General features: G+C 50.7%; 1 protein-coding gene across 1 annotated transcript in view; it reads right to left on the bottom strand.

Annotated features, from left to right (window-relative positions):
• Nucleotides 1-13749, bottom strand: part of LOC146822482 (uncharacterized) — a 40086-nt gene extending 26337 nt beyond the window's left edge. Inside the window, exon 1 of the mRNA XM_085613591.1 lies at nucleotides 13630-13749. The gene's annotated coding sequence lies outside the window, so the exon portion shown is untranslated. The remainder of the gene's footprint in view (nucleotides 1-13629) is intronic.
• Between the last annotated feature and the right edge of the window lie 7642 nt (nucleotides 13750-21391).

The following is a 21391-nucleotide window of genomic DNA, read 5'->3' as shown; positions in this document are numbered from 1 at the left end:
AGGCTGCCAGCCTCCACTAGAGAGGCAGTTATTATCCCTCTATTGAAGTCACGGAAGGACCCAATGGGTAGGTCGGCCTACAGACAATTATCCATGTTGACTATTGATTATAAAATATTGAGCAGGATCCTCACAACTCGGCTTCTCCCGCACATGGTGCAGCTGGTCCACTATGATCAGGCCGGATTCATCCCTACTCGAAATACATCCACTAATGTGAGACGTTTACTCCGCATACTGGGGGTAGGTCACGGCATGACCCCTGCCGCGGCAGTCCTTTCGATAGATATTGAAAAGGCCTTTGACAGCCTGGAATGGCCCTACCTGTTCCAAATTATGCGCGCCTTTGGTTTTGGGGAGGCATACGTGGGGTGGACAGAGATTCTTTATAGATCGGCAACGGCTCGGGTACAGACGGGGATGATGGTCTCTTCCTCCTGCTTAGTGGGATGGGGAACGTGACAGGGATGCCCACTTTCTCCGTTACTGTTCGCATTGGCCATTGAGCCCTTGGCGGCACATGCCAGATTGGGACAACACTACCTTGGTTAAGATTTGCGAGGGGATTTGCAAAATATATCATTATATGCGGACGATTTACTTATGTTTTTGGCCAATACGGCAGATGCATTGGACGGAGCAACAACATTGCTCTGCGCATTTGGTAGGGTCTCGGGGTGAGCTGGACGAAGACTTGTTTGTGTGCGGTGAATCCATCGGAGGTGGGTCCGGCTCAGGTGACAGGTATTAGGTGGGAGCCTCGATGTCTGCCTTATCTTGGAACTAATATTTATCATACATCTGATGATTTGTTGGAGGGTAATATAGGTAGAGCTGTGCGGGGACTTCGGGCAGTCTAGCGTTTTGGGGTAATCTGCCACTTTCGCTAGCTGGGCAGGTGGCACTACTGAAGATGGTGGCGCTCCCTCGATTGCTGTACTATTTTCGGACGTTGCTGATTTGGGTCCCGGGATCAATTTTCAGACCGCTCCGGATGATGATCAGTGGATTTTTTGAGGGGCTCTGGTCGACGGCGGGTAGCATTGGCTACATTGATGCACCCGAGAGCTGATGGGGGCTTGGCTGTGCCCGATTTCGAATTATACTATTTGGCAGCCCAACTGCAATGGCTTACTCAGGCGGTGGCTCAGGAGTTCAGGGGTCCAGATGGTCCTGAGGGCCAATGGATACCACGCCATGTATAGTTGTTTGTGGTACTTCAGCAGCGGCTGCACCTTGGGACACTATCTATTGAGGAGCGGACTCTGAGACTGTGTTGGAATCGGAGCCAGCGCAGGGCTGGCATTGCCTGCCCTTACGCCCCAGAGATACCTTTGGGCATGTGTACCGCCCTCCTGCATGGAGGGGACTGGAACGCGTTGGCCGAGTGGGAGAGGATGGGTGTACAAGTATTGGGAGATTTATACGAAGATGGGGCCCTGTTACCATATCAGGCGAAAACATGGGCTCAGTTGATTAGGAGGGCGTGGAATTGTACCAGGAATGTTAGATTCCAGTTGGTCCATTTTTTTATATTACACAGCGCGTATTTAACCCCTGCTAAGATTAATCAATACTTCAAGACAGACTCGGCCCAGAGCCCGCCTTGCAATCTGGTAGGGGCGGAGTTACACCACATGTTATGGGAATGTCCGCAAGTGGGAATGTTCTGGGAAGAGGTGGTTGGCCTGCTTTGCGGAGTAACCGACCGACAAGTGGAATGTGAAATAGGCACTTGCTTATTGCATTGGTTTCCCCATACAACTAGAATGAAGGTAACAAGTAAGTTCTTGGACCTAGGTTTGTTGTTAGCCAAGAGGGATATTACAGCACATTGGAAGTCGAGGCAGGGACCTAACTTTGAGCGTTGGAAAGCAGAATTGATTAAGTGGGCAACGAGTGAATGTATAGCCCGGCTACAACATGCTAAGCGGTCTAATAATGATAAGGCATTGGAGACAGCTAGGGCATGGGAGGCCATAGTAGCGGCACTGCAAGTACCCGAGGCAGACTCTGATACTAGTTCAATCCTAGAAGTGCAGACTGAAGTACCGCAAACCTCTGGAACAACCTGAAATCCCTAGACATAACCCTGTAATGCACCAGTGAAAATGACACAAATGAAGGTGAGATTGTTTTGTCCCGCAACTACAGTGATACAGATTCCAGAAAGAGTTATCTCTTCGTTTTTCAGCTCCTAGGAGACAGCGCACGCCGGTGGAACGAGGTGGGATGGGGGGGGGGGGGGAAATGGCATGTTGTTTGTTATAGTACAATGGTCTCATAGCAATTTTACTCAGTATTTGTTAACACGACCAGACTAGCATGGAACACGGTTATAATATAAGGATACGGTACAGATGGGAATAGCTTTAATAGTATGAACAAGTATAAAGGTGTTGTTGCAATGGGAAGGTACCCGAGGCAACTGAGCCGGCAAGCATAAGTGATGGGGTACATTAAGAATTCATTAAGATGTAATGTTTGCCTTTTGGTTTGTGAAAATAATAAAAACAGTTTACATAAAAATACTAGACCGAGTTGTAAAAAAGTTGAGATGGGGGGGGGGGATCATGAGAAACAACTGCAACTCCTTGAATTCCATTCCATTATTGAACTCAGTACAAAATTCCCATATGGTCACAACAGCGACGAGGAGTTAGCAGTACGCAATTGTTTCAGAGACCCCCTACATGTCCAAGAAAGGGCAACACAAGCGCTCTTTTTCAGTGAAACCACACATTTGCCCAACTCGATGCTGTACTCCCTTATCGAAAAGCAGGTGGAGCCAAGGTCGATCTCTCAAGAGTACTCTGAAGCTTGTTTTCTGTTGATCACACAAGATTTAGTGACAGCCACGCTGTCAAACTACACCTAATAAAGTGTAGAGCTTAGGGGTTATTTCTTTTGTTTGAGCCCGTGGCTGAATCATACTTTTCAGACTTCTAATCAGCACTGAACGCATTAACATAAGTTACCCAAATGACTGTCTTAAGACAGAGTGACCATTTCAAGGAGGGTCGCTGGATCCACATTAGACGGTAAGAATGCTTTATTAGCATGTGCCTTGAAGTTCAATGTCCGCAGGCTTTGAATGTTGCAGAACTTCACAGGCACAGTCATTTGATCTCTTCCAAGGTATGCGAATGCTTCCTCTCTCTGGCTCCCAGTTGCTACCATCTATTCTTATAACTGAGCCAGGGGCACCGCACTCTGAGCCAGGGGCGCCGCACTCTGAGCCAGGGGCGCCGCACTCTGAGCCAGGGGCGCCGCACTCTGAGCCAGGGGCGCCGCACTCTGAGCCAGGGGCGCCGCACTCTGAGCCAGGGGCGCCGCACCAGATTATCCCTGTAGAACGTCCACCCGCCGCTATGTCACTAGGGACACTTTCCAGTCCTGGATTTTGCGTGACTGCCTAATTGAATCTGGGTGTTGTCGTCTTACTTTGCATCCATTGTGCTAATTAGACTAACATACCTAAAATGAATGATTTATAGATGAGAAGTTCAGGACTGGAGACAGAGTCCATAATAATCTAGAGTGAAGGGATCACTCTATATTCATGTGATAGTCTGAAAATGAAACATGTTGGATTAAACAGCTTCCAAATTCAAATTGAAATGACTCATAGCATAATAACTGCACTGAGAGGTGGGAAGCATCCCATGGTCGACTTTCGAGAACATGTTTAGAATGCCAAAGCCTGCACCAGGGGGGTCAGGGACACGGACAACACCAACGGCAACAGAGGCACAGAAAAGGGTCGGTGCAACATAGACCTACAACTACAAGGGCAGTGACACAGCTAAACTAGCAACATTAAGACAGACACTCCGTGCATCACCACCATAGATATGGAATAGACCGTGACAAGAGCGCAAGGATCAGCAAACAAAGACAGTGCTGACGATGCAGGCTGAAAAACAAGACAGCAAATGAACACAAGCGATGTGATATAAACACAGACGCACAGTCTATTCCTTTAACACAAAGGCATAGATCTATGGGTCTTAATCTGGGGCCTTTAACAACAATTTATGGGAGCCTTGACAGGTGAGAAATGAAATAATATTAGAAACATTGTAAAATTGAAAAACATACAACTCTGTGCAAATGTGAGGGAACATGAAATGAGAGGCTAAAATGTAAGTTGTCTCCTTAGCCTGATTAGTGGGAGCAGCACAAGGACAGCAAGCAGAATCCTGCTGGTATGGGTGGTCTCAAGTGAAGCACTGGTATGCGTCAACAAAAGGACAACATGCAGCATGAGTAAGCCTCCCTGTTTTCTGTTTTTACTTATTTTTACAGATAAATAGATCTATTTACTGACACACTGCTGCTGCTATTGACACACTGCACTTTACCTAGGCTGCTGGAGGCTAGCTCCGCTTTTTAGATAGTTTTAAAATTGTTTTGTATGCTCGTGTACATTTTAATTAATCTGGGTGATTAGAGTGCTAATTTATTAACCCACCACTCGTGATTATACTTTTTGATTGCTTACCTGCTAACCCTCAAATTTACAGGCTAGCTGGGCTATTCTCGCCGGAATACTTCCGCCCGCCATCTTGTGAGGGCTAGACACGCGGACACCACGATTGGGTGCTTTGCGGTCTAGTCCTTGGCTCGTATCCCCTGCCACTTCCTATTTACTCTTCCTAGAATGCAGGCGCGCAGCGAATGCGCGCAGCGGGGCGCCAGAGGAAAGCCCGTCTATGCCCGTCCGGACCCAGACGGGCCTAGGGCCTGCCATTATGCCCGTTGTTCCATCTTTGCAGGGTAGTTTCATCAGGTATGCCACGATTGATCTCCTGTCATTGCGACCCCCTAAATCGGATACATGTGGGTTCATTGTGAACCTTTTGTAAGTTGTAAGGTGTGTAGCCCAGGGCCTGGGGCCCATAAGGCTAGAAAAAAGTTAGAATTTGGTCTGTTGAACTGTAGGTCACTTCCCTGTCACTCCACAGAAATTAACTCATTAATCCTGGACTATGATCTTGATGTCTTATTTTTAACGGAGACATGGATCACGTCCACATCCGGCCCAGATATGGTCCGAGCCCTCCCGCCGGGATTTGTGATTTTCCATCTCGACAGACCCATAGGGCGGGGAGGGGGTATGGCTATTCTGTACAGGGATACGCTCAGTTGTAAAGCGCAGGAGGCCGGGGTCAAGGACTGCGAAAGCTGTCAATTCTCCCTCCGGCTGTCCCCCATGGTCGCCATTTCAGGTCTCCTTGTCTATCGCCCCCCTGGGGCAGTGGCCGGTTTCATTGATTCACTAATGGAATCTGTTACCTGCCTAGCTTCCTCTACTACGAATTTTGTCGTTTTAGGAGACCTGAACCTCCATTTTGAGGATTCAATGGACCTGCCGGCTACTGACCTGCAGTGTGACCTGGGCGCTATGCAGATGAGACGAATTAATTTAGGTGCGACCCATGAAAAGGGTCATCTGCTTGACCCAATTATCTCAAATATGGAGCAACTAACCGCCCTACCTCCCCTTGCCCTACCGTGGACAGACCATTTTTTGGTCTTAGTCAGCTGGGCTCCTGCGGTTTGGGATCTCCCCACACCCAGGACATTTAGGACGGATAGAGCTTGGTCGAGGCTCCCTATGGATAAATGGGCGGCCCACTTGGAGTCAACATGCCCCCAAGGGGGGTCTGACCCGGTGGATGCGGATGCCAGCCTGGAGAGCTGGTTGAGTAGCTCCCTAGACGCCATTCTCCCAAAGAAAAAGATGCTCATCAGGGATAAGAGAGCGGGCTCGGCCCCATGGTACTCTCCTGAGCTGAGGGCACTGAGAAAGAGCTGCAAAAGGCTAGAACGGGGGTGGAGGAAGGATTGGGGGATAACAAGTAGGAACAATTATCGCTCAGCCATGAGATCGTACAAGAACGCGATAAGGGAGGCTAAGATCAAATACTTTGATGAAAGAATTTGTAAAGCCACTTGTTCCTCGAGAGAGTCCTTCAAAGTGATGAAGGAGTTGCTAAAAACCCCCGACCCACCGGTTATTCATGACAATCCCCAAGGGAAATGCCTGGAGCTGGCTACTTCAATTCCAAAATTGAGACCATCCTACGCTCACTCCCTCAGCTAACTGCAGTGGCAGAGCCAACTGCTCAGCAAAGGGTAGGAGCAGCTGAGCTGGACCTTTTTGGCCCTGTGAGTGCGGAGGAAGTGTTGAATGTGCTTGGGAAACTGAAGAGTGGCTCTCCCAAGGACCCTGTCCCGATGCGATATTTAAAACAGGTTGCGCCGACCATCGTGGCCCCAGTGACCGAGCTGATTAACCTGTCGCTTTCGCAGGGGGTGGTGCCACCTGGATGGAAAGGAGCGGTCGTGAAGGCCCTCCTGAAGAAGCCGAGCCTTGACCCCACTGACCTGGCTAATTTTAGGCCAATTTCCCTGCTCCCAGGCGTGAGCAAGGTGGCTGAAAGACTGGTCAACTACCAACTCTCGAATTTCTTGGAGGCCAATGGCCAGTTACGGGATTCCCAGACGGGATTCCGTCCTGGACAGGGCACAGACACCGCCCTTCTGGCCGTGGTGGAGGAAGCCAGGTGCATTCTGGATGCAGGAGGGTCAGTGGCAATGATCCTCCTGAACCTGAGTGCGGCTTTTGATACCGTGAATCATCAGGTACTACTCCAGTGGCCGGAAGGGTTGGGTGTCACAGGGATGGCTTGCCTCCTTTTTAGGAGGACGGTCATTTGAAGTTTGGGAAGGAAACGAGAAGTCGCCCCCCTTTGCCCTCCAGTGTGGGGTTCCCCAGGGCTCGTCGTTGAGCCCTACATTATTTAATGTATATATGGCCCCCCTGGAGGATGAGGTGTCTCCGTTTGGCTTTAACATCATCAGCTATGCGGATGATACGCAGATGGTGGTGGGGCTCTCTCAGTTAGAGCAGCAACCAGCGGTGCTTCATTCCTGCCTGGAGGAAGTGTTTGGGTGGATGTGTAATTCATCCCTTAAACTGAATGGCTCAAAGACCGAGCTTATGATCTTAGGTCAATCTTCCTTCTCCCTGTCCCCCAGTAGCTGGCGGGACTGCATGGGAGCTCCTCCCAGCCCGAAGAAGGAGATTAAGAGCCTGGGGGTGTGGCTGGAGCAGGACTTGATGTTCAGAACACACGCCAAAAAGACCGCGGGTGCATGTTTTGGTATGCTCCGGTCAGCCCGCAGGATTCTGTCACTCCTCCCTGAGACCTCCCGTAAGCTGCTTATACAGGGGCTCATCATTTTGAGGCTGGACTACAGCAATGCACTCTTCTTGGGCGCGCCGGAATCCACATTTAAGAAGTTGCAGCAGGTACAAAATGCAGCAGCCAGACTGCTGATCAATGTTCCCAGAAGGCAGTCCGTCAAACCGGCACTGAAGGCGCTGCACTGGCTCCCGGTGCGGGAAAGAGTAACCTTTAAAGCACTCTGCATGGCACAGAAGAGTCCGCAGGGGAAGGGTCCAGCGATCCTGAGGAACATGATCCAACCCTATAAAGCAGCAAGGGCTCTCCGCTCGGATCATAAATTCCTCCTCCAGTCTTCTAGAGTAAGGCGAGCCCGCACCGGAGGGAGAAGGTTCTCAGTGAATACTAGGGGTGGGCGGAATTTGCGTAATCGCGTTACGCAAATCTCCGCGAAACGGTAAAAAATCTCCGCGAACACGCAGAAATTCCGCGAACACGCGGAATTGCGTGTTCGCGATACTTTTTTCCTGTTCGCGATCGCTGTTTGCGTGCTCGGGGTGAAATATCTCGCGAACACGCATATTGAGAACGCGAACAAGCAAAAAATTTCGCGAAGTCGCGGAACGCAGATTTTTGGGCAATTTCGCGTTCTCCGTGGAACACGAAATTACCCAAATTCCGCAAATTCCGCGAACGGAACGGAATTTACCGCCCAGGCCTAGTGAATACGGCTTCCGCTTGGAACTCGCTTCCACTCGTGCTGCGGGCAGAGATCAGCACTCTGCGCTCCCGCAAACTATTAAAAACTCATCTGTTCCCAGCCTAATGTGTCATGTGTTGGGCGGTGGTTGATCTATGGATAGCGCTGGGATGCTCAAGGGTAACCGTGCGCGATATAAAACTCCAAATAATAATAATAAAACATTCACTTTCGCGTCTGTATTTATTTTTAAGTGTGGATAAAAACGGAAATTGGTTGATTTTTGAGTAATTCTAAATAGTCAAGTCAAGTCAAGTCAAAGAATTTATATAGCGCACTACATACCCGGAGGGTCTCAAGGCGCTTAGGGAGGGGAGGAGGATTACTTGTCAAATATCCACGTTTTAAGTTGCTTTCTGAATGCTAGGTGGTTCTGGGTAAGGCGAAGGTAAGTGGGGAGTGAGTTCCATGTTTTAGCAGCCAGGTATGAGAAGGATCTGCCTCCCATTGTGGTCTTGTTGATGCGAGGTACAGTGGCGAGGGCTTGGCTGGAAGAACGTAGTTGGCGGGAGGGGGTGTAGAAGGACAGTCGTGAGTTGAGGCATTCTGGTCCGATGTCGTAGAGTGATTTGTGTGCGTGGGTTAGCAGTCGGAAAGTGATCCTCTTATTGACGGGTAGCCAGTGGAGGTCTTTCAGGTGACCAGAGATGTGTTCGTTGCGCGGGATGTCTAATATGATCCTGGCTGAGGCGTTTTGGATTCGTTGGAGTTTCTTCTGGAGTTTAGCGGTAGTACCTGCGTAGAGGGTGTTTCCGTAGTCCAGTCGGCTCGTGACCAGAGCATGGGTGACTGTTTTTCTGGTTTCGGTGGGGATCCAGCGAAATGTTTTTTTGAGCATGCGAAGAATGTTGAAGCAGGATGAGGATACGGCATTGACTTGTCTGTACATTGAGAGTGAAGAATCCAGGATAACGCCTAGGTTCCGTGCGTGGTCTGTCGGGATGGGTGCTTTTCCAAGAGCTTCCGGCCACCAGGAGTCGTCCCAAGCAGAGGGGGAAGTACCCAAGATGAGGACTTCTGTTTTATCTGAGTTCAGTTTCAGACGGCTGTGTTTCATCCATTCGGCAACTTCTTTCATTCCTTCGTGTAGGTTAGTTTTGGCGGTGCTGGGGTCATTGGTGAGAGCAAGGATCAGTTGAGTGTCATCCGCGTAGGAGATGATGTTGAGGTTGTGTTGGCGGGCGATGGTCGCGAGGGGACTCATGTATACGTTGAAGAGGGTGGGACTGAGTGAGGATCCTTGTGGTACGCCACAGATGACTTCAGTGGCCTCGGACTTGAATGGTGGAAGGCGGACTCTCTGGGTTCTACCGGTGAGGAACGAGGTGATCCATTCAAGTGCTTTTCCTTGTATTCCGATATTTCTGAGGCGTTGTAAAAGGGTGCTGTGGCAGACTGTGTCGAAGGCTGCAGAGAGGTCGAGGAGGATGAGGGCGACTGTGTCTCCATTGTCCAGTAGAGTTCGAATGTCGTCTGTTGCTGTCTCAGTGCTGTGTTTTGCTCGGAAGCCGGACTGTGAGGAGTCGAGGGATTTGTTGGCTTCGAGAAAAGCGGCGAGCTGGTTGTTGACAGCTTTCTCGATTACTTTGGCCGGGAATGGAAGGAGCGAAATGGGGCGGTAATTTTTGAGTTCGGTGGGGTCCGCTATGGGTTTTTTCAGAAGGGCGGTGAGTTCAGCGTGTTTCCATTTTTCCGGGAAGGTGGCGGAGTTGAAGGAGCAGTTGATGACGTCTCGGAGGTGTGGTGCTATGGCGGAGTCTGCTTTGTTGAAGATGTGGTGAGGACATGGGTCTGTGGGGGATCCTGAGTGGATGGAGTTCATCAGGCGGATGGTGTCCTCAGTGGAGATTGGGTTCCAGTCGTTAAGGGTGTTCAAGGGGGGAGAATGTTCGGCATATGGTTCGGTGGGTTAGTCTCCGGGTTGGTTGTCGAAGCTGTTGTGGATGTCTGCAATTTTGTTGTGGAAGAATGAGGCTAGGGAGTCGCAGAGGGTTTGAGAGGGGGTGATGTCGTTGGAGTTGGCCGAGGGATTGGTAAACTCCTTGACGATGTTGAAAAGTTCCTTGCTGTTGTGGGCGTTGTTGTCAAGTCGATCCTTGAATGCTGTTTTCTTGGCCTTTCGGATTAATTGGTGGTGTGTGCGGGTGGCGTTTTTGAAGGCATCCTTGGTGCTAGTGGTTGGGTCTTTTTTCCAGGCCTTTTCGAGGGAGCGGCAGAGTTTCTTGGATTTCTTAAGATCATCGTTGAACCATGAGGCCTTCTTGCTGCCAAGTTTGATTTGTCGTTTTTTCAGTGGTGCTAAGGTGTCGGCGGTGTTGGATAACCAAAGGGTGAAGTTGGCGGCGGCTTGGTTTGGGTTAGAAGAGTGGGCTGGGGTGTTTAGAAGGAGCGATGAGGAGATCTGGTCGATGGTGATTTTGTTCCAGTTTCTTTGCAGAGTTGGTTGGAGGTGGTTGGTGGGTTTTGGCTTGTTGTAGGTGAAGTGAACGCAGCTGTGGTCAGTCCAGAGGAGATCCGTAGTGTAGTTGAAGGAGACATGTTTGCTGGAGGTGAAGATGGGGTCGAGTGTGTGGCCTGCGATGTGGGTGGGGGAAGTGACCAGTTGTTTAAGTCCGAGGTTGGCGAGGTTGTCCAAGAGGGTGGTGGTGTTGCGGTCGTTGATCTTTTCAAGGTGAAAGTTGAGGTCTCCCAGAAGGATGTAATCTTTGGAGGGGAGCGCGTGTGGGGTGATGAAGTCCGTGATGTCTTCACTGAATTTTGCGCGGGGTCCTGGCGGTCTGTAGAGGAGGGTGCCTCTGAGTGTGGTCTTGGGGTCGATGTGGATCTGGAAGTGAAGGTGTTCGGAGTTGGCGAGGTTGGCGTCAGAGCTGGTTGAGATGCGGATAGATTTCTTGTGGACGATGGCGATTCCTCCTCCTGTGTGGCCGATGCGGTCCTTGCGGGTGATCTTATAGTCTTCAGGGATGGCAATGGTGATGTCTGGGGCGGAGGAAGCGTTCATCCATGTTTCCGTAAGGAAGGCGACGTCCGGAGAGATGGTGTCTAGTAGATTCCATAGGTCAATGGCGTGCCTGTGGATCGATCGGGTGTTGAGAAGGATGCATTGTAGGTGATTGGGGTCGGGAATTTGTGGTGTGGTCATAGCGGAGATGTTGTCGGTGCCGCTGAATTTGCAGGAGTAGCAAGAGAAAGGTCCATGGGTGTGTCCGGGAGCGGCTTGGACGCAGTTGGGGGCGCGACCGGGGTTAAGGGCTAGGAGGGTGGTGGCATCGTAAGTGATGCGGGAGGGGTGGGGGGTACAAGGGCCAGGGGGTCTGGCGCTGGGCGCGGTCCAGGCGCGGACGGGCTTACCTTTGGCGCACCTTCGGCGCGGATTGGGCGCGGTCGCTGCGCGTGAACGCTGCGCGCGGGAACGGTTGTCATATAAGGAGGGTGGGGGGGAGGGGCGAGGGCGGCTCAGCTGGGAGGCGGGGCGGGCTAAGTAGGAGGACAACAACAACAAAATGGAGGGCGCTTGGGGGAATACACTAAAAGAGCAGGAAAGTCGCGCTGGCAATCTTAATAATGAAATATGCAAAGCGGCATACAAAGCGCACAGCAGGCAATTAATTTCACACAGTTTCCAGCAAGAAGCGTTACACAACGATACCGGAGCCAAAGGGAGCGACCACTCAGCTGGGAAGCGTCGAATACTGTCTACCATGACTGCCTGGCCAATAAATGTGTGGATTGATAGGAAATGGGGTTAAAAAAAAAAAAGGACTTTTAGTAAAGAGGCTTTAACAACAGTAGATACGCACAAGGTTGAAACTGAAATGTGCATATTTTTCTATAGGTGCACGGATGTATCTCCTGCGGGTGTTCACAGCACTGACACCTGGCAAACGTGCAAGCAAGAGCGCATATTTATAGGTTAAATAAATGTGGAAAAATACTAACTTCAGCTTCTTTTTCCACATAATCCAAAATAAATATGGATAAATACAGACGGAAATGACGAAAAAATAAATACCATAAAACCGGGAGCCCTAATTAGGGGCAAGGAAACAGAGTGGTCTGCTATTCCAGTATACAGCTTTGCCTTTTAGAAATAAATACAGATTTTGAAAAGTTCCAACCTTCCCATTAAAAATGTGATTTTTATATATTTTTGGTGTGTTTATTAAGTCAAACATTTCATAATTTTGCATTGTTTTTTGTATATTTCTCTCTGTATTTTGCGCATAGTTTTGAGGTTCAAAGCATAGAAATAGCTTCGGTTGGGGTCCCCGGTTTTCAGCAGTGATTCAGCGGGGGCCAAAGAAGTCAAAGGGTTAAGAATTGAGCCCTGAGAATGAGACTGAAACAAAGAGACAAAGTGTGTGGCACTGGCAGTGCCAGGAAGGATTGCAGTGCAGGAAGGGGGCAGCCACAGATATACAGCCAAATGTTGGGGGTCACTCTAGAGACCTGTCACTAAGTGAGAGACACAAGGATTGAACTCATGCCCCACACGCAGGAACAAAGGTGATGGACAAAGTGCCAAGGAGAGCCTCAGAGGTGGAGGCATGTGAGCGTGGAAATAAGACACAACATTAACAAATGGAGCACAATTGTGCCAAAGACACAAGAGCAGCAAATAATACGTGTGTGCGAGCATGCAAGACTTGGAACAAGTGCCCCTAGTGATTAACAACAACTAAAACCGCCCCCTCCTCAGCACAGCAATCAGACTCGGAGGCCCGAAATCTGCATAGACCCTGGCTTGTAAAGCCTGCCTGGGAACGGGCCCCTCAAACTCCTTTTGTGTAAGTGGGGGCACTTTTTAAGTGTGAAAGAGTCCCTCATACATTGAAATGAAAGTACTGCATGATGGAGGTGGAAGAGTGATAGAAGGGGTGGCACTGCCATGCTCGCGGGCACAGCTGGTATACTTTATACACTCAGTGTCCATGGATGCATACGTCACTTGTGCCCTCATGCCAGACCAATGAAGAGGGGGGGGCGTGCTCTCATGCCAGACCAATGAAGAGGGGGGGTGCTCTCATGCCAGACCAATGAAAGGGGGGGTGGCGTGAATAGGGCGTGATGCCGCTCACTGGAAGGAAAGCGGACTGGCACAAGGGGTCACACGGTCAGATTGAATGCAAGATGCGAGGAATGATCCTGGCACGCCTGTGAGAGGGGGGCGATCTCAAGGGGTCAGTTGTTGTGTACCCAGTGCCCGCATCCATAAATGAAAACATTACACTTCGGCTTGGAACACACAGCGGCAAACTGCATGAAGCACAACCAGTGCATCACAGGGTGAAAGTAATCCGAGGGGGTGTGTCTGCCACCCCACAACTCACCTGCAGCAGATCACACGGCGCGCTCAACTCACACAACACCACAACTCACCTGCATTAGATCACACGGCGCGCTCACCTCAAACAACACCACAACTCACCTGCATCAGATCACAAGGCGTGCTCACCTCACACAACACCACAACTCACCTGCATCAGATCACACGGCGCGCTCACCTCACACAACACCACAACTCACCTGCATCCGATCACACGGCGCGCTCACCTCACACAACACCACAACTCACCTGCAGCAGATCACACGGCGCGCTCACTTCACACAGCACCACAACTCACCTGCATCAGATCACACGGCGCGCTCACTTCACACAGCACCACAACTCACCTGCAGCAGATCACACGGCGCGCTCACCTCACACAGCACCTCCGAATGAAAATAACTCGCCTGCCGGAGTCTGGCATTCAGGACTTATGTGGTCGCCCTGCCATTGACAGTGACGTTAAAAGTGCATCATCCAGGGGGAGTGGTCAGATGGGGGCAGTCCTAAAACACCCTGTCTGTTATGCCCCTTGGTTCGGTGCCCATTCCCCAAGGGAGGAGGATGTGTCTGGACCAGCCCCCCTCCCTGGACCGGGAGTTGGAGGGCTGGGGATGCAGGAGGTGCTGGGGCGGGAGGTATGAAAGGAGATTCCATGCCCCCCCCATGGGCAGCGATGCATCAGCACCTGGACTGTGCCAGCTCGAGGACTGGTGCTCCCCCACCAGGGAAGTCCTGTGGGTGGGGTGACCAGATCTTGAGAAGCGAAAACCGGGACCTTTTGCAAAAATAGAAGAAGGACTACAATTTTACATCAACAATGCTTCGCAGAATGACAACTCTTATCAACATTGGAACCCAGAAGAAGCGCTAAGAAAATAAATAAAATGTAATTTCTAAAACCAGCAGAATACCTGTTCATTAAATTGCTTCCTTTTAACAGCTGCTAACCAGCACAACTTTAGAACACACAATCTCACTTCTCACTGGTTTCAGGCGACCCCCTCTAAAAAGCGGAACATGAGCCAAAACTGCAAAAATCTTCCAGGACAGCTGGTTAAAAGCCGGGACTGTCCGGGCAAATCCGGGACGCCTGGTCACCCCACCTGTGGGGCTGGCTCTCCATCCGCGGGCCCCGTGGGAAGGGCCCCCTCCCAGCCCCTGCACCCCTTCTTCTGTCGCCTTTCTTAGTGTGTGTGTGGATACAGGCTCAATGTAGTGCTAGAAGGTGGAGTTTTGTAGCGCTCAGAGGTTGCAGGCTGCGGCACATAGTGCCAATATCGGCAAACACTCACCCTCCCCCATACAGCAATCTCCTAGAGCAATAACCAGACAAGACACCTTCTTTGTGGAGAAAATTGCTGCAGGTTTATTAGCATTACAAATATGCCAACATTGGTGGGTTATCTTACGGGCGATCCCAAGGCAGGCAGCCCCTCGCCGCCTGCCACCTGATGAGGCAAATTACACCGTGGCCCTGCCCAACAGTGTTTGCCATATTTTTGGGGAGTGGAGACCCCTCCCACCTGTGGGCCAGCTGCCCACCCCTTCGCTCACGCCCCATAAGGGGGTAGAACCTGCCAGGCAACCCCCGGTTGCTCAGGTCCACAACCGCCCGTAGGACTAACGGGGCGCCGTCGCTCCTCCAGGGTCCAACGCGAGGACCTCCCTGGGGATATTTGGCCTTTGCACCCTTGATGTGCTCCTGCAGAGGGTACCCCTCTGTACCTTACAGCCTCTGGATCGCCCTGTAACTCCGCCACAGCTGTGGGTGTGGCCACCTTCACCCCAGAGCCCCCCACCAAGATAGCCTGCATTACTTACACCCTGCTGTCTCTAAGGCCTCCCCCAGATCAAGTAAGAACAGGTCCATACCCACTCTGGACAGGTGTACCCCATCTTTATCAAAACACCCTGTGGCCTTAGTGTGCAGTAACCCATGACGGATGAAGCCAAACCCCCTTTGCTCAGTGAATATCCTCATGGCGCTGTCAACCTTCCTGCGAGAGACCGCCATGGCTTCCCTTCATTGTGCGACCTGCCACACTCGCCGGGGCGTTATCCCCGACCACCATATCTCACAGGTCCCCAGCTGGTTGCTCCTTACACATGGTGCCCGTCAGTGCTTGAAGCAGTGCCCTTCTCCCCAGAGATGCCAGATTATTCCCTCCCAGGTGTATGACCAGCACATTAGGACGACAAATCTCCCCCAAGACTCTGCTGTAGCTATTTCAGCAAGCAGGTCCAGCGCATGCCCGGGTATCCTAGCCAAATAATGTCTACTCTTCAGTAAATTTACGCTTGGCGCGGTTAACTCCTTTGCGCGTGGCTTCCAGGCCTCACTTGACCGCGCTCCTTGCTTCACTAAGCAAGTGGTTATCCTTGACCCCTATAACTCGGATGCCCCTCAATAGTTGCCATCTTACGCATGGAGGACTTAATTTCTTACATCAGTGCCTTCCTACCCAGGGAAGGCAACTCATTGCCTCTTAACTGTATGTCCCACTGTAGGAGGGGAGACACCCCCCCCCCCCCGGGTCTGTGCCGCAGCTATCTTCAGCAAGCTGTTCAAGCGCCAGCCTAGGCCCCCAAACCGAATTAACTCAGTGGTGGAAACAACACCTGTCTCAGATGCCTGCATTCCGCCCCTCGCGCCACCCTGAAGATGCACAAAAGGCCATATGCCCACCCCTTGATCCTGGCAAAATAAAACAATGCTGGGTTGCTTAACACCATTAATTGAGCACTGCACACCTTCATTCAGCAGATACACAGGCCTCTCCCCGGCCCAGCAAACAAATCCAAGGCCACTTTTAGCAGGTGAAGCCCCATCTTCTTCAAAACACCCTGTTGCCTAGGCAAGCAAATGCCTCGCGCACATGCCCCCACTTGTTGCCTAACTTCCACCTGGAGGACTTCATCACTTGCAACAGATCCCTCGTCCCCAAGAGAGACAAGTGAGTACACAGGGCCAGCGTTCTTGGCTAGTGGAGCCCTGTGGAAAGTCATATGCATAACGTGCCTGCCCTTTCTTTTCCTATTTCCCGCACGTCCAACCGTCTGCAAGCGATCAAAGATGTTGAGTCACCCTGCTATTGTCCCCACCCTGCCGTGAGTGACCCAGTGCCAAATGTCTCCTATTGTAACTCGGAAGCAGACATGAGGATGGTGAGAACGGGAGGACAGTTAGCGACAAATCCCCCCCCCCCCCTCGTCTGACTGCAGACTTTTATGGAGTTGTGTAGCCGTCCCGGTGTAGCCACCCTGGAGTGGAATACCCAGCCCCCGGATTTGGATGTTGCTGGCAGCAGGAGAGGATATGTAGGAGCTCTAATACACTTTCTCAACCAGAGTCCTCCAACAAATGTACCCCACACCCGAGGTCCCTACCGTCCTCTACGGGTAACCACTCCTACCCATCTGGCTGGGCCAGCAATGGGGCAGGCAGTCTATAACCAGGAGGAAGCGGAAGCGTCCTGTGGTACCCACTGCTGTCCGAGTCTAATTCTATGCGCCGCAAGCCCCTACTGCGCCTGCGCCCCTAGATAGGACCTTGACCTTACTTCCTGTAAGTTTATAGGGGACCAATTATTTGACCATCAATAACTTAGTTGCCGCCTTGAGTGTGGTCTGTTGTCTTTCCAATTACTTGTTGGTACCAAATACTGCCCGACACCTACCACGCTCTACTGAAGATCTATCATGCCCCCTGGCTTACCTCCTGGCCTGCCCCATGCAAGATCCATTTGTGGTAGCAGACAACCCCTGAAGGGCAGTATCCTCTCACACTGCACCCAAACACTTTCCCCTGTCAGATGCTAGACATGTAAAGCGCTGTTCCTTGAATTTTCACCCTGTACTTAACTCATTGAGCCTATCCTCCGGCCACTCCCCTGGGTGGCATACAGACGGGAGACCGTTGCAATATGTTCCCACATGGTACAGCCCCATCATATTAGATGTCTGCTTCCTAACCGGCCAAGCTGGGCTGGCTATGTGGGACGGGATGTAACTGAAGCCACTTGTACCCTGGCCTCGGGCCTGTCATAATGTATACCAGGGCTCAGTCAGTGGGCGGTGAGAACAGGCGGACAGTCTGAACAGAATCCCATCCCAGTCTAACTCTGGACTATGACCGGTGCACCCTTCCTGGTGGGATTACCAAGCCCCCACCTTAGAAGAATTGCTGGAGTGCCGGAGAGGAAAAGGGGTAGCTGCCCTGCACCTTGTCAGCAAGAGTCCTCCCCCCAGTGTACCTCACACCTTGAGGCCCTGTCCCCCTATAAGGGCCAACACTCTTAGACCCCCTGGCAGGACCAGCTATGGGCAATCAGTCTCATAACAAGAGTGAAGCGTCCCATGGGACCCCTGGTGTGCTGAGGGACCTTCCCGTTACCTGGCCTCTAGGTTTGCCCCTCCCCCAGTTGTTGATACCTCTGTATCGAAACCATGTTGTGGCGTAGTCCAGTACCCCTGGGGAATAATCATTTGTGGCGCGCCAAGCCTGTCAGTGCCCTGCCCCCCTGTAGCACGGATCAACTCCAAGAAATCGCAGGCAGATCCCACGCAAGAAACTTAATAGTGACACCGAAGATCAATGCACTCTCCAAATGCCTTTGGAGCGAACTCACCTGCCAGCTTATTCCTAGCTTAAACAAGGTACAGCCCCCTAAACCTTGCACCAAGACCAGCTCCTATCTTACCAAGTCTTTCCTCTCCTTGCCACATGGTGAGGTAAGCTTGCCCACAGGGTTGGCATCTGCTATGCCAAACATAACATGGGAGTGTTCAAACACCCTGTCCCCGACGGATAGCATAGCACTGATCAACAGTATTGCACCCCAGTCGACGAATAAAGGTCTTACCCATAATAGACATGTCCTAACCACCAAGTCTACCCAAAGGTGAGAAAGATGACCCCATACTCGCCGGGCCCCGCCCTAGCCGACCCGTTTTCATCTGCCAGATGTAGCAGCAGTGTCCAATACCGAGAGGAGGCAGCAAGAACCACTCCCGGTGGCCCAAGGGTCTTGATGGCAGAGCCGCGGAGATACACTCAATGCACTAAATACAAACCCTACTTCTACTGCGTTGTCCCCTAAGTCAACCGACACCAGGTCTGTATGCCTGTGTGACAATTAAGACAGGTCGAGCCCCCCAAGCTTTAAGAATTGTTAGGCTGGCAGGGATTAGTTGTGTTGGATTATAAACAACACATTTTCTGCTCATTTTAAATGAGCAGCTGTCCTAAGTGCCGGTGCCCGTTAGCATGTCAATGTGCATAAATTCAATATCCGTAGTCCACACGCCTAAACCTGCGCCCGACCCATTGTTAGGTCATCTAACACGGTCCCGAATGCGACAGCTTTCCCCTCACTATCGCGATTCCACTAGTTTGCCCCTCGGCGGACCCGAGTCCCCTCCCCCAGGTGGCCTGCACCCTGTGTACCATTTAAAAACCCACATAATCTTTTGGTATGCCTGCACGCCTCCCCCTAATGTGCGCCCTGTCCATACCTGCTCCAGTTCCCTGTAATGCCCTCCTTGTGTAGTGCGCAAATCTTGCTCCTGTGTGTCCTGTATTGAAAAACACGTTGAACTCATTCCAGGCATTCCTGTCTCCTGGGACCCGGCTTCCCTGTCCGGAGTGCACTGTGTGCCCCATAACCATGTAAAACACACAAGATGATGGACGGAATGTTGCACATTGGCAAAACATTCACCCCCAGTCACAGATCTGGGTTTAATCCATCGTTATTTTGCTCACCACGCCACCCCAGTTCAGACATGGCCATATGCAAATCAGTGTTGACCCTGTGCCTCATGGGAACAGTCCAGCCTGAACTGCCGAGCCATGTCTTCCCTGCCCCTTAACCATGTACCTGATCTTTGGCCTAGCGCAGGCTTGGTGTCTGGGCGTCGTCGTCTATCCAGTTGTGGAAATATGGATTTTTGTGATCAGTTATGTCCCCTATCTTAGACCCCAACGGCTCCATGTATATGTTACAAGTACATGTATGTTCCCTCCAGTTCCAGTTATGAAGACGCAAACACATGTGCGTCCACCGTCAACATGTCCTCTTTCAGATCCGCCATGAATGGGCCGGATATTCCATTCCTAAGTATGAAAGGCCACCGACTTTATATGGTTCATCTACTCCATTTTGCAGTTCAGGCGAGTAGGCCCTGAATGCTGCCATCAAGCCTTTCCCTGCTTTCTACCTCTGACAGCTCCAGTCTGAGCTCGCATCTGTATCCATGAACTTTGTCCTACTCCCTGCGCGGCTAACGGTGCCTGACTCGGCCTGTCTGCCTGCCAAAAACTGTATTTCACCTTCAAGACTATCTGCTCCGCTCCTCATCCAATGCATTCCTGTCTAGTAGTTTAAGTAAACATCCTTCCAGCTACCGAGCTAAGGGCCCGGCTTCTCTGTCTTCATGCAAGTAATTCATGGCCCTGTTACTGTGGAAGATTTCTGCCCCTCGCATCTCATGTAGACACTTAGACGCTTGTACACGCACTCACAGTCAGTATAGAATAGATTTTGTTCGAGAGACCTTTCCTTTTGGATAACATAGTTCTTTAAACATAGGATGTTAGATATGATTTGGGATTAGGTTGACTTGACCCCCCAGACTTTTGTCTCCACATGTAGAGCTAAATGTCAAGTCCCCTTCACCCCCTAGTTGCACGTCAATCACACGTCATGCTGCTGCACGCGCATCTCTGCCAAGTATTTCTGCTGACATTGCGAAATTCTTTCATGGATCCACCCATTTATGATATCATGAATAATGACGTTTTCTAGTTACGCCTAGTTACGCCTATTTTAGTTACGCATGTATGTCCTTATCTATTTTATCAGCTGTTACGCCTCCTGCATCTGTGTCACTGTAATGCCTTTTCTATAAAAATGATTACTTGTCAATAATGTATTGCCATTGCCTTTGCCATTGCCCTTCACTTCCTGAACCTCCGTGGTGATGGAATCTGATGCCTACAATTCGAATTGTATAAGGAATAAAGCCCGTTCCGAACCTCTAATACCACGGATTCTGCCTCTTATTTTACTGAGTTATTCTTAATAATTTTCCGCATCAAAAATAGTACCGGTAATTAAATTATTTACCACATAATTGGCGCCCGAACAGGGACACTTTCTCATCTCACGCGCCGGAGGTGCGTTGCAGGCGCGGTCTCCTGCCACAGCTGGACGGACAACAACGCGTACCCACAGGATTTCCTGTATCTCCCTCCGGTCAAGCGGGGGCGACTGAGGCTGCGATCAACACCCAGACGAGGCGGTGAGAAGTGCGAAGTATCCCGACCAGAGCCTAGCTGAGAGAGCAAGATCCGAGGTATACAGAGGCCCACCAGGTTCCGAAGTTCCGAAGTCCCGAAGTTCCGAAGTTCCGAGTCGAGTCCAGTCCGGTCCAGATCAGTTCAGTTCCGAGGCCTTCCGTTCCGAGCTACCCGGTGAGTACCATTGCCGGGGAGGCGTTCTGACGTGCACATAAGGTTGTGCCGGTCAAGACGGGTTTGGGTACACAAATCCGGTCTGCACTGTTTCAGCAGTGTATCTGTACTGTTTAGCAGTATATCTAGTATGTCTAGTATGTTAAGTGACCAGTTCTCTAATGGCCATCATCATTATTGTTCGTTAAATGTTAAACGTTAAATGTTAAATGTTAAATGTTTTTAAATACGTTCTGCATATTGTGGTGTGAATGACTGTTCATTATTGTGTTTATTGTATTAAGTGTGTTCAAGATTAAGTATCAGATCAGTTCTCAATATGCCGCTCTTTTCGAAATTAAGACAGATCAAAACTAGAAAAGGGGTACTCGAAGAAGCTGTTCCCATTCCTCCTAGGGACACTCCAGGGTACTTCATGTATCATAAACATGGCCTAGACGCCGTATTATTTCTTGATTTATGGGTAGACTACACCAAGGAATTACCAGAAAGTCAGAGGTGGCCCGCAGCTGGGACCTGGGATGCGGATTGCATCATGAAAGTAGAAGAAGAATTATGGAAAAAGAAAGCTAGACAGTCACAGAAAGATGCCATTGAATTATGGCGTAAAGAATCATATAGACGTACAGAAA

This window comes from Triturus cristatus, chromosome 6 (genome assembly GCF_964204655.1).
Source record: "Triturus cristatus chromosome 6, aTriCri1.1, whole genome shotgun sequence".
NCBI classification, from domain to species: domain Eukaryota; kingdom Metazoa; phylum Chordata; class Amphibia; order Caudata; family Salamandridae; genus Triturus; species Triturus cristatus.
Note: the sequence above shows the minus strand (reverse complement) of the source record. Positions and strands in the feature narration are given on the sequence as shown.